The following is a 12,613-nucleotide window of genomic DNA, read 5'->3' on the forward strand; positions in this document are numbered from 1 at the left end:
GGGCTGATATTTAACTTGAATCTCAGAGTACATTATTGTGGTTAATTCTGTCAGTTTGCAAAGGGAACTCTGTGCCATAATGAAAACAAGAAATGCTGGAAATACTCAGCAGATCTGGCAGCATCTGTGGAGAGAGAACAAAGTTAATGTGAGCTAAGGAAACAGACCTGAACTGTTAACTGTTTCTCTCTGCACAGATGCTGCCAGACCAACTGAGCATTTCCAGCATTTTCTGTTTTTATTACAGCAACACAGGTGTTGGGAGGCTCAGCCTGGCTACACAATGTTACAAGGATGCTGAGTAACACCATTGACAACGGGACAGAGAGAAAAACACACAGAAAACCAATAGACTGTGAGGAAGCAAAAGTGAGGGACAGAGAGAGAGACAACGAGACTGAGATGGAGAAACAAGGCATTTGTATGATTGTGTTCTCCCTGTTATCTAAAGGTATTTCCTGTTGTGTAAATATGTTTTCTGTTGTGTAAAGATGTACCCTGTTGTTGTGTAAAGGTTTTCCCTGTTATTGTTTTATTTTCTGTTGCTGACCGTCTCCTCACTGTGACCATTTGTCCTGGTTTTATTGTGGCCAACATCACCATCTGGTGGTGGAGAGGTGGCTCTGCAGGAAGGGGTTGACAAATTGGGAGAGACTCGGCTGGTCCGTGTTTGCAGCTTGTGTTCGTGTGAGCAAAAGTGATTTGTTGCTGATTGATGTGTTCACTGGAAGGAAAAAGCTGATTGCAATAAAGTGCCTTTGGAAGCATCTTGTTATTATGGGGAAATACTTGATGTTTTGAAAGTGAACAGTTTGCATTATTACCAAGCATAAATAGCAGAGAATGGTTTCGATCCATCGACCTCTGGGTTATGGGCCCAGCTCGCTTCTGCTGCGCCACTCTGCTAGTTGCTGTTTTCAGTTTCAGCTGCCCGTTAGTGAAATATGTTCATTTCCCCAATGTTTTTATCAAAATAGGATTGGAGTCGGATTTCTCAAGAATCCCAGACTCAGCAACACACGTGCTGACGGACTCACCCTCACTGCACAATGACACAAGGACACTGAGTAACAGCACCGACAATGAGGCAGGCAGAGAAAGACACACAGAAAACCAGGAAGAGATTATCAGGACCCAGAAAGGAACAGACAGAGAAAGGTACTGAGCAAACCAGCAAGAGACAGCGAGATAAAAGCAAAATACTGCGGATGCTGGAAATCTGAAATAAAAACAAGAAATGCTGGAACCACTCAGCAGGTCTGGCAGCATCTGTGGAAAGAGAAGCAGAGTTAACGTTTCGGGTCAGTGACCCTTCATCGTTCCGATGGTGAGGGAACTAACAAGAGGGAAAAACATACTTGACCTCATCCTCACCAATCTGCCTGCCGCAGATGCATCAGTCCATGACAGTATTGGTCGGAGTGACCACTGCACAGTCCTTGTGGAGATGATGTCCCGTCTTCACATTGAGGATACCCTCTATCGTGTTGTGTGCCACTACCACTGTGCTAAATGGGATAGATTTTGAACAGATCTGGCAATGTATAACTGGGCATCCATGAGGTGCTGTGGACCATTAGCAGCAGCAGAATTGTAGTCAACCACATTCTATAACCTCATGGCCCGGCATAATCCCCCACTCTAACATTACCAACAAGCTGGGGACCAACCCTTATTCAATGAAGAGTGCAGGAGGGCATGCCAGGAGCAGCACCAGGCATACCTTGAAATGAGGCATCAGCCTGATGAAGCTACAGCCCAGGACTACTTTCATGCCAAACAGCAGAAGCAGCATGTAATAGACAGGGCTAAGTGATCCCACAACCAACGGATCAGATCTACACCCTGCCACATCCAATGATGAATGGTGGTGGACAATTAAACAACCAACAGGAGGAGGTGGCTCCACAAATATCCCCAACCTCAATGATGGGGGAGCCCAGCACATCAGTGCAAAAGACAAGGATGAAGAATTTGAAACAATCTGCAGCCAGAAGTGCCGGGTTGATGATCCATCTCGGCCTCCTTCTGAAGTCCCCAGCATCACACATGCCAGTCTTCAGCCAATTCGATTCACTCCACGTGATATCAAGAAACGACTGAAGGCACTGGATACAGCAAAGGCTACGGGCCCTGACAATATTCCGGCAATAGTACTGAAGACCTGTGCTCCAGAACTTGCCGCGACCCTAGCCAAGCTGTTCCAGTACAGCTACAACACTGGCATCTACCCGGCAATGTGGAAAATTGCCCAGGTATGTCCTGAACACAAATAGCGGGACAAATCCAACCCAGCCAATTGCTGCCTCATCAGTCTACTCTCAATCATCAGTATAGTGATGGAAGATGTCATCGACGGGGCACTTGCTTCACAATAACCTGTTCGGTGATGCTCAGTTGGGTTCCGCCAGGGCCATTCAGCTCCTGACCTCATTACAGCCTTGGTTCAAACAAGGACAAAATAGCTGAACTCAAGAGGTGAGGTGAGAGTGTCTGCCCTTGACATCAAAGTAGCATTTGACTGAGTATGGCATCAAGGAGCCAGAGTAAAACTGGAGTCAATGGGAATCAAGAGGAAAACTCTCCACTGGTTGGAATTGCACCCAGCACAAAGGAAAATGGTTGTGATTGTTGGAGGTCAATCATCTCAGCTCCAGGACATTACTGCTGGAGTTCCTCAGGGTAGTATCCTCGGCCCAACCTTCTTCACTACTTCATCAGTGACCTTCCTTCAATCATAAAGTCAGAAATGGGGATGTTCACTGATGATTGCAAAATTTAGCACCATTCGCGACTCCTCAGATACTGAAGCAGTCCATGTAGAAATGCAGCAAGACCTGGACAATATCCAGGCTTGGGCTGATAAGTGGCAAGTAACATTCGCGCCACACAAGTGCCAGGCAATGACCATCTCGAACAAGAGAGAATCTAACGATCTCCCATTGACATTCAACGGCATTACGATCACTGAATCCCCCACTATCAACTTCCTGGGGTTTCCCATTGACCAGAAACTGAACTGGAGTAGCCTTATAAATAGTGTGACTACATGAGCTGGTCAGAGGGTAGGAATCATGCGGTGAGTAACTCACCTCCTGACTCCCCAAGCCTGTCCACCATTTACAAGGCACAAGTCTGGAGTGTGATGGAATACAATCCACTTGCCCGGATGGGTGCAGCTCCAACAACATTCAAGAAGCTCGACACCATCCAGGATAAAACAACACGCTTGATTGGCACCCCGTCCACAACATTCACTCCCTTCACCACTGACGTACAGTGGCAGCAGTGTGTACCATCGACAAGATGCACTGCAACAATGCACCAAGGCTACTCAGGCAGCACCTTCCAAACCTGCATCCTCTATTGCCTAGAAGGACAAGGGCAGCAGATGCATGGGAATACAACCACCTGAAAGTTCTCCTCCAAACTACACATCATCCTGACTTGGAACTAGATCGCCATTCCTTCACTGTCGCTGGGTCAAAATCCTGGAACTCCCTTCCTAATAGCACTGTGAGTGTACCTACCCCACATGGACTGCAGTGGTTCAAGAAGGAAGCTCACCACCACCTTCTCATGGGCAATTAGGGATGGACAATAAATGCTGGCCTGGCTGGCGACGTCCACATCCCATGAAAGAAATAATTAAATACAATAACAGCTCATCTCAATTCCTAGTATTTCTAAATCCCACCAGTCCAACAGAAGCTGAACAGTTATTGCATGTTGTGATTGACGGTCTGGTCTGTAAACTGCACTGTATCACAGATTGCTGACATTTGCTAACTGGAAGTGAGAACTGCAAAATCGGGACAGTAGTTCACATAGTCTGTCAGTGTGAAAGAATCAGGCAATTTGAGGTAATAGAATTTGTCTGTAAATGTTACACTCATATTGCTTTATATTTTTATATTGAAAATAAAAGTAATCATTTCGAGAAAATAGTGACATGTTGTCCAGACTTTGGTAGCCAGTTGTTTTCGTTTTGCACTCAGCAGGGCAATCCACAAGAATACCAATTTAAAGGAAAACAACAACTTTCTTCTGTATGAGAAGAGAGTGCTGATTGGTTGGCAAGTGAGCTCTGATTGGTCGAGGCATTGCCATTCAGAATGCATCAGTTTATGGTAACTGACAGATAACTGCCCAGCTTTGTTTGAAATTTAAACCAGGCAGCTTGACTCTGATTGGTCAAGGCATTGCCCTTTGGAATGAGCCAGTGAATGGCTGTCACTTATTTTGTTTAGCTGAAACTGGCACAATGTGTGTGCATGTTCTTTCTGTCTGCAAAGAACAGGGCCCTGTGTATTAATATATGTAGCTTACAGTACACACCAGTGCACCACACTGCGAGCCCCACTGACAGTCTTAAATCGGTTGTCAGTGTAATTCTTAGCACACTGAGAATTATTTAGCAAATGTTGTCCTATTGTGGAATCACATCTCATGTTGGATACTGTGTTTTGAGTTTTGCAAGCATGGGTTCGTTGGGTAGGCCCCATTGCGAACAGCGGAAGGGACATGTTATTTGATACAATCCACCAGTTTTGGGATGCACGGTCTAGAAACCTAGCATCACACTGGTATTGAAATTCATCTTTCACGTTACTTATTTGTGTGATAGGCAGGACGTCTCTTTTGCTTGACAGCAGCATCCTGTTAGTGGTGAACACCACACTTGTTGCTCCTGCATAGGAACAGTAGGAAACAGCTCGCTTCACCTGTTACTCAAATACTGGGGATATATTACCCTTCCAGTGTAATTTGAGGGAGACTGGGCACTTTTCAGGGCTCAAAATGACGTCCTTCAGCCCATTTGTAAGTTTGTGTGATATACAGTGAGAAATGATCTGATCAGTGTAGCCATTGTAATGCAGGATGTCTTTGATTCGCCCTATTTCAGCATCAAGCTTGCATGGTGAGCAAATGGCTCAGCCCTATTTATGAGGTTGTCGATAAGACCAATCTTATAGCGCGTGGAACTGTAATAATCCCAACGCGTGTATTGACCAGTGAAGGTATGTTTGCGGTAGACCGTGGTAGAAAACCCCTTAGCAGATTTCTCAACTAGTACATCAAGGAAAGGGAGCTCATTTGACAGCTCCATTCCAAAGGTGAATTTGAGTGTAGGATGGAGCCCATGAAGACGTGCAAGGAAATTATTTCATGCAGCTGCGGATTCAAAGATAGCAAACGTATCATCTACTTATTGGAAATATGCAAGAGGTAGGAGGTTAGGTGTCATTCCCTTAAAAACAGGTTTGTCATGGAATCCAACAAAGATGTTTGTGAGAGCTGGGCCTAGAGGGGATCCCATGGCAACACCAGCGATACATGGTGTCAATAAAACTGAACCCAACTGTGCAAGTTGCCGAGTTCATAAGTTCAATGAATACTGATTCACACAATGGTGACGGGTCTAGATCGCCATGATATAGCACTGCAGTGCAAATATCTATGGCTTCCTGAAGTGTTACATTGGTGAATAGGCTAGCAATGTCAAATGACACATGGACACGGCATTGCTATCGATAGGCAAGTCCTGTATGGTCTTCGCAAATGTGAAGGAATCCTTCACTGTGCATGTGGAGAACTTGCTCAAAAACTGGTTGTAACAATTTGCCCAACCATTTGGCAAATTCATTTCAGGATACTATTTACATTACTTCAAATAAAGGAAACACAACGACACAAAGAATTGAGAACAACGCTGAAAGTTTCACAGCAAATAGTCAAATGGGAAATGGATGAAATACGGAAAGAAAAAGCCTAAAATACTGAAAACACTCAGCCAGTCCGGAAACAACTGTGGAGAAGAGAAGCTCGGGTTAATGGTCCAGTTCTGTGACCCTTCTATATACCTGAAACATTGCTCCTACCTTCCTCTCTCCACAGAAACAGCTGGAACTGCTGAGTGTTTCCAGAATCTTCTGTTATTATTCAGATTTCCAGTGTGTGCAGTATTTCTCTTTTTGAAAATAAAATATTCCCTGAGAGGAATGGAACTTTACATAAAAAATAGGAGTGGGCCATTCGGCCCATCGAAATAGCTCTGCCATTCAATAAGATCACAGCTCATCTCCTACATCAACTCCATCTTACCACACTAGCACAGATCCCTTGATTCCCTTAGTATCCAAAAACCTATCGATCTCTCTCTTGGATATACCCAATGATTGAGCATCCACATCTCTGGAGTCACAGGGAGATACAGCACTGAAAAAGGCCCTTCGGCCCACTGAGTCTGTGCCAACCATCAGCCACCCATTTATACTAATCCTACACTAATCCCATATTCCTAACACATCCCCACCGACCCTATATTTCCCTCCCACCTACCTAAACCAGGGACAATTTATCATGGCCAATTTACCTACCAACAAGTCTTTTGGCTTGTGGGAAGAAACCGAAGCACCTGGAGAAAACCCACACAGACACAGGGAGAACTTGCAAACTCCACCTATGCAATACCCAGAATTGAACCCGGGTTGCTGGAGCTGTGAGGCTGCGGTGCTAACCACTGCGCCACTGTGCCGCCCATAATGTGTGATCTCACCAAGGCTCTGTCTAATTGCAGTCAAACTTCTTTATTCTTCTAAAAACTCTTCGCAATGTTGAACACAACTATTAACTGCCATTCTGCTCTAAGAAGAAGGACCCCAGCTTCACACACCCCAGACCCCTATTCTTTCCACATTAGCTGAATTCCTGCATCTCTGATACATTCTAGTAAATCTCCTCTGCACCCTCTCTAAGGCCTTGACATTCCTGCTAAAGTGTGGAGCATGGAATTAGACACAACGCTCTAACTGAGGCCTATAACCAGTGAGATTTATAAAGGTCCAGCGTAAAATCCTTGTCTGTGTCCCGTACTCCCATTTCTGGTTTCGGACTCAATGTCGGCTCTGAGCTGTTGAAACTGCCTGAATAAATATTTCCACCCAACAAAGCGCTCGGAATATGAGAAGGGACAAAGTGAGTGACCAAGTACATCAACTCCAAGGAAAACTCCACCATGTAGTGAAAACACTCGAAACACAACGGCTCTTTTAAGAGCCACCCACAATCTCTCTGAAAAAACTGCACCAACATCTCTCTAGAATTGGTTTATTTCATTGGTTTTAATGCTCAGTAACTCTCTGGAACTTTCTCACTGTCTTTGTGTTTTCTGTTTCAATCTGGTATGGAGATTCTGGGAAGATGAGTTTCACTGCCTGGGAGGATCTTTGTGGTTTTCCTGCAGAAACACAAAACAAAGTCTCTTTTCAGAGTCACCCACCGCCTCATAGGGACAGCAGTGACATGGGAACGGGAGCTGGGGTGTGTTTTATGCCGGAAATATCAGTTAATGATTTATGTTGTGCTCTCGTTATAGTCCAATCTCTGAATTGAGCCTTTCCACCACACCAGGGTTATGGGGAGAGTTTTCATCGTTTCTTTTCCAAACGTACAGACGATTGTTATAAAGTTACTGATTTATCCAGATGGCGGATTCTCCCCTCACAGTGAAAAGTAACATCAAACCTTCACATCTGCCCATTGTTTTATAATTGAATAATTAGTCAAATGGAATTATTTGTGATGTTATTTCCCCCGAGACGGTGTTTCCTGCAGTGAAACTGATCAGTTTCAGCTCAGTCATTCAGGGACCTGGAATTCCTGCAGTTTGAGCCCGCTGTCACCCCAGCCCACTTCTAATTGGTCACCCTCTTCTCATAAAGTCAGTGACAGCACATGAGGAGGCCATTCGCCCCATTAAATCCATGTCGGGTTTCCAATCTGTTCAGTCCCCGACTCAATCCCCAAATCCCTGCGGGTCAAAATGACCAAGGCAGGACTCTAACCTGCAATCTTCTGATACATCACAGAATATACCAAAGTCAGACGCCTTATCCATTGGGCCACACAGCCATTAGCTTGCATGAAAGATTCAATCAGAGAACCTCGAAGCACAAAATACAAAAAAATCATTGGTTGAACCTGTCAACCGGGCAGAATATTTGAATTTGTGAAAGCCGCCAATTTCACTGTGGAAAAGAAGAGATCGACTGGAAAAGTACATAAAAATCTATTTCCCCCTGGCGGTTTAAATAAACTTTTAAAACAAAATTTTGCTTTTACCGACTCAAATTGCTGGTGCTATTTTATGAACAGCTTTATTTTGCCAATTTTTGTCAACTTCTCATCCGTAACTGACAGTAAAAGACTCCGTTCAGCAATCTTTCACGCGACAAATAACTCAAACTCGGTGTGGAAGTAATAAATTACAGACTATTGGTAATTCCCCTTCACACAGGCTTCAGGGGGACAGTGAGAAGCCACTGAAATAGTTGCTTCATTCTTTTAAAAGGTTCCCATTCTGTCCTGTTACTGACGTGTTGGAATCAGATTTGTATTTAACAAGTTATTTCTGTGAAAGCAAAATCCTCAACAGACCAGCTGGGAATCTAGGAATCACTGTAGTAAAATAAAAGGCTTTTGATTGAGAAGATGGGACCTTCTCACCAGCAGCCGGGTTACATTCCCCTCACATCCTTACACAGTGAGCTGCTCTTTCCCTCGAGAAATAGACAGCAGCAGTTGGAAGTTCAGTAAAAGGATCGGTTCATTGAGACAAGTTTCTGACTGACAGGTGGTGCTGAATATTAATACAAGAAGGTCCTGGAATGAGAAACAAGTGTCCAGAGTGGGGTCTGAAATCAGGACAGGGAAATGGCCAGCACTGACACAGATCATTTCATTATTACATTGATATCTGACTGTCAATAAGGAGAAGCGAGTTAAACACATGATGGTGAAAGGAATGGAAGATGACGCTGGTTGTTCCAGATGAAGAGGGATAGACAGAGGTGTGGGTACAGCAGACTTCAAACAGTAATCAGCCCTTTTAGATACTGTGGGTGGATCTGAAAAGAGCCTTTGGGATAGGGAAAAAAAGCTCTTTGTTTAAAAACCCTCAAATAGCGACCTTGTAATTGGTCAGGTTACTAATGTTTTAGTTAGTGTAATTTATTAATAATTACTAATTAGAAAGTGCTGTTTGGACAGAGTGTAAAGCTGTGAGTTGATGTGTGAGGGACTTCACTGACTAGGGGAAAGAGGTGCTCTTTGGTCTCTCTTTTCTTTTCTACCTTTTCAGCCTCCATGGTACAGGGGAAGAAGCTGATCGGTGAGTAACTGGTAAATTATTCTACTTATTACACTTATTACACGAGCAATAATGAGTTTGTAAATCTAAGTAATGGCAGGGCAGCTCGAAAAGTAAAAGTTCGAAATTGGGGGAAGGCAAATTTTACAAAACTGAGAGGTGATTTGGTGGATGTGGACTGGATACAACTACTTGAAGGAAACCCCAAGGATGTTTTCTCAGTCCATTAAGAGCAAGAGGATAACTAAGGAAAGGGTATGACCTATCAGAGATGTACAAGGGAACTTCTGTGTGGATCCAGAAGATGTGGGCGGGGTTCTTAATGAGTTTTTTGTCTCTGCCTTCACAAAGGAGAGGGATGATGCAGACATTGTAGTAAAAGAAGAGGAGTGTGAAATATTAGATACAATAAAGCATAATGAGAGTGGAAGTACTAGAGCGTCTGACATCCTTGAAAATGAATAAATCACCAGGGCCAGATGGTTTGCATCTGAGGTTGTTAAAGGAAGCCAGGGAGGAAATAGTGGATGCGCTGAGGATCATCTTCAAATCCTCACTGGATATGGGGGAGGTGCCGGAGGATTGGAGGTCTGCGAACGTTGTACTATTATTTTAAAAGGATGTGAGGGATAGACCAAATAGTTATAGACCGGTCAGTCTGACCTCGGTGGTGGGTAAATTATTAGAATCAATTCTGAGGGACAGGATAAACTACCACTTAGAAAGACATGGATTAATCAGGGATAGTCAGCATGGATTTGTTAAGGGAAGGTCATGTCTGACTAACTTGATTGAGTTTATTGAGGAAGTAACAAGGAGCATTGATGAGGATCGTGCGGTGGATGTAGTTTACATGGATTTTAGTAAGGCATTTGATAAGGTCCCACATGGCAGACTGGTCAGTAAAATGAAAGCCCATGGGATACAAAATTGACTCAGTGGCAGGAAACAAAGGATAGTAGTCAACGATGTTTTTGCGAATGGAAAGCAGTTTTTAGTGGCGTTCCACAGGGCTCAGTGTTGGGTCCCTTGCTGTTTGTGGTATATTTTAATTATTTGGAATTAAATGTGGGAGGTATGATTGGGAAATTTGCTGATGACACAAAAATTGGCCGTGTAATTGATAGTGAGGAGGATGGCTGTCGACTTAAGAATGATATGAATGGATTAGTTGAGTGGGCGGAAAAGTGGCAAATGGAATTCAATCTGGAGAAGTGTGAGGTAATGCATTTTGGGAGGGCAAACAAAGTAAGGGAATACACAATAAACGGGAAGATATTGAGAGGGGTAGACGAAGTGAGAGACTTTGGAGTGCATGTCCACAGGTCCCTGAAAGTGACAGGATAGGTAGATAGAGTGGTGAAGAAGGCATATGGAATGCTTTCCTTTCTTGGTCGACAAAAGCAGGGATGTAATGCGAGAACTGTTTAAAACGGTGGTTTGGCCACAGCTGGAGTATTGCGTACAGTTCTGGTCATCACATCACAGAAAGGACATAATTGCTGTGTAGAGAGTACAGAGGAGATTTACAAGAATGATACTGTGGGTGGCTCTGAAAAGAACCTTTGGGTATTTGATAAAATCCTGGCAGATTGACTTGGTTTTGGTGCCCGGAGCGCTGGTTTTCTTGGGCAGCACCATGGCCTAGATATTAGGCAGCACCCAGCCATGAGTGATGGTCACCCCTCCCAGCAGCTTGGTGAGCTCCTTGTCATTCTGGACAGCCAGCTGTAGGTGTCTGAGGATGTTGCGGGTCTTCTTGTTGTCCTGGGCTGCGTTACTGGCCAACTCGAGGATTTCAGCGGTCAGATACTCGAGCACAGCAGCCAGATAGACCGGGGCTCCGGCACCCACATGCTCAGCATAGTTGCCCTTTCTCAGGAGCCTGTGTACACGGCCCACCGGGAACTGCAGTCCAGCCCGGGAGGAGGGAGACTTGGCCTTGGACCGAGCTTTCCCGCCGGTCTTTCCTCTTCCAGACTTTTCTTTTCCAAAAATATACTTGAGGACATTCCGTGCAGACCACTGCCTGATGGATTAGTGGTCAAAGGTGTTTTTCCACACAAACATTTCCACGAACGCACAGTCCAACTGGATGGAGCGTTCCGTGACACTGTGACCAAATCCATCCTTCGCAACACCGGGGTCAGATTGAACCTCAGCACGTAGTGAAACTTGGTGTTTGCATACTGGGGCTCTACGCACAGCTTGATGCAGCCACATACTAAGGCGGCCATCAGGTTGAGGGCGACGTTGAGTACATTTTTTCGCCTTTATCCAGAGGTTTGAACATCGTGTCCCTCTGGACCATGTCCATTTTGCATCTTCAGATAAAGTGGGAAATGGCTCGTGTGACCGCCACAGCGCAGGAGTGGGGTATGGGCCAGACCTGTGCCACTTACAGCAACAACGTGAGCACCTTGCACCTGATGACCAGGTTCTTACCCGTAATAGAGAGAGAACGCTGCTCCCACATTTTTTTTTAATTTCCAAAATATACTTTATTCATAAAAATCTGGAAAAATTACATTGCCAAACAGTTTCCAAACAGCACCAAAAAATACAAACATTGCAAGGGGGATCAGTTTCCTTCAATACTGTCATGAGTTTCTTCCCAACCCTTGTTACATTTGTGATATTGTCCAGTGTTTATTTGCGCAGTGTCTCACTGTCTTTTGCACAACTGCCTTGGCTAATTTCAAGTCATATAATGTTCTGGTTGCTGGTTTCATGTTGTACATCAGGTCGGTTCTGCTTTTTGCTTCAATCACAGATGTCATCTCTGCTGAGTAGGTGGGGAAGAGACAGTTGCCCACCTCCTTCTGGAATGTGTCTTTGCAAAGCAGGTGTGGAAAGAGATGCAGTGGTTTTTGTCGAGGTTCATCCCAAGCAGCTCTGTAACACAGGGGTCTGTGCTCTGCGGGCTGTTCCCAGGGATGCACACCGAGATAAACATCAACTGCTGCTGGAGGACCATCAATTCGGTGATAGACACTCTTTGGTCTGCCCGAAAGTTGCTGGTCTTCCAGCGCAAAAAGTTGTCCACGACCGAGTGTTGCAGACTGGCACATTCCAAGGTCCAGGACTACGTGCTGAGGGACGCACTAAAGCTTGGGGTAGCCGCTGCAAAGGCTCAATGGGGAAAGACCACTGTGTAAGGTCCTCCCGCTATAGTGAACTAAGGAACTGGACCCATGGGAAACCCCTCGGGCTGTATACACCAAATATGGTTTTGCTGTAAAATGTGCATGGCAGGTAAAATGGAATGGAAGGGTTGTGAGGCAACTCACTCCTCTATTGAAGAAAACTGATTTCTTTCACACTTTTTGGAATGCCATCGAGTCATGGAGAGATACAGCACTAAAACAGGCCCTTTGGCCCACCGAGTCTGTGCTGACCACCAACCACCCATTTACACTAATCCTACATTAATCCCATATTCCCTACCACATCCCCACCTTC

The 12,613-nt window shown here is 44.8% G+C and overlaps 1 non-coding gene across 1 annotated transcript; it reads right to left on the minus strand.

Annotated features, from left to right (window-relative positions):
* Positions 1 to 7,826: 7,826 nt before the first annotated feature.
* trnaq-uug (transfer RNA glutamine (anticodon UUG)) lies at positions 7,827 to 7,914 on the minus strand. The gene is given in 2 exon segments: positions 7,827 to 7,862; positions 7,878 to 7,914. It is a non-coding gene; the product is annotated as a tRNA-Gln (tRNA).
* Between the last annotated feature and the right edge of the window lie 4,699 nt (positions 7,915 to 12,613).

The sequence above is a fragment of the Heterodontus francisci genome, unplaced genomic scaffold (assembly GCF_036365525.1).
Source record: "Heterodontus francisci isolate sHetFra1 unplaced genomic scaffold, sHetFra1.hap1 HAP1_SCAFFOLD_43, whole genome shotgun sequence".
NCBI lineage: Eukaryota > Metazoa > Chordata > Chondrichthyes > Heterodontiformes > Heterodontidae > Heterodontus > Heterodontus francisci.